Below are 1,498 nucleotides of genomic sequence, written 5' to 3' on the forward strand. Positions count from 1 at the left end.
TTTCCAAGGTTTGGAGTCCCAAGAGTTGTGATCAGTGACGGAGGTTCCCACTTCATTAACAAACTACTTGAGGGACTTCTCAAGAAGAATGGTGTGAAACACAAGGTGGCAACTCCTTATCACCCCCAAACAAGTGGCCAAGTTGAGATTTCTAACAGGGAGATCAAGTCTATCTTGGAGAAGATTGTGGGGATCACAAGGAAGGATTGGTCCAATAAGCTTGATGATGCACTTTGGGCTTATAGGACAGCGTACAAGACACCACTGGGCACCACACCTTTCAACCTAGTGTATGGGAAAGCTTGCCATCTGCCAGTGGAGCTTGAGTACAAGACACTATGGGCAATAAAGTTGCTGAACTTTGACATCAAGAGTGCCACGGAGAAAAGGATTTTTCAGCTACATGAGCTTGATGAGATAAGAATGGATGCTTTTGAGAACTCAAGGATCTACAAGGAGAAGACTAAAGCTTTCCATGACAAGAATATCCTGAAGAGAGAGTTTAAAGAACGAGATCAAGTTCTTCTCTACAACTCTACGCTGAAGCTATTTCCAGGAAAGCTTAAATCAAGGTGGTCAGGTCCTTTCAAAGTCAAAGAGGTTAGGCCATCTGGAGCAATAGTTTTGTGGAGTACTGATGGAAAATAATTCACAGTCAATGGGCAAAGGGTTAAGCTCTACATGGCTACTGCACCAGTGGAAGATGGGGTTTCAACTCCACTGTCTGACCCTACCCCGGCCTAATCCAAAAAGACGCAAAGTCAAGCTAGAGACTTAAAACAAGCTCACTTGGGAGGAAGTCCCATGCGTATCCTTGTATATATTGCATTGGCATTTTCATTTTCATCTTATTGCATAAAAAAAGGGGAGGGAGAAGTCGTGTGCAGGTGATTGATCGATGCAGGTTTGAGCAAAAATCGTGCGTGGGAGCGAGGTCTCACAGCGACACCTCGAAGTCGCTCGGCTTAAAGACATTTTGTGCTCCAAAAACACTCTTGGAGCGACCTCTCAGAGCGAGCACATGAAGTCGCTCCAGCTGGGAGCGATGTTACGGGAGCGACACCTCGAGGTCGCTCGCGTTTTCGTCGTCATAGAACTCAAAAACTGGCCTGGAGCGACGTCCTAGAGCGACACCTCGAAGTCGCTCCAGCTCCAGAGCGAGGTTTCGAGAGCGACACTCCAAGGTCGCTCGCGTTTTCGTCGAATCACGACGCGAGAAAACGACTAGGGAGCGACCTCTCGCAGCGACACCCTCACGTCGCTCCCGAACCGGTCCAGGTAAGTTTTCTAACTCTAAAACCCGGTTTAATTCAAGTAAACCGAACCTAACCACCCTAGACCGAACCGGACGACCCTAACCCCCGCGACTCTATCTCTCTCACTCTCCCCTCCTCTCACAAACTCTCAAACTCTCTCAAACTCACCCACACCAAAAATCCCAAAACTTTCTCAATTCTCACCCAAATCAACTAGTTCTTGTTTCTAAATCCAAGCTTTC

General features: G+C 47.3%; 1 pseudogene; it reads left to right on the forward strand.

The window, feature by feature from the left end:
• LOC106330904 overlaps positions 1 to 744 on the forward strand; it is a 2,557-nt pseudogene extending 1,813 nt beyond the window's left edge.
• The last annotated feature ends 754 nt before the right edge of the window (positions 745 to 1,498 follow it).

Source organism: Brassica oleracea, chromosome C3, assembly GCF_000695525.1.
Source record: "Brassica oleracea var. oleracea cultivar TO1000 chromosome C3, BOL, whole genome shotgun sequence".
Taxonomy (NCBI): domain Eukaryota; kingdom Viridiplantae; phylum Streptophyta; class Magnoliopsida; order Brassicales; family Brassicaceae; genus Brassica; species Brassica oleracea.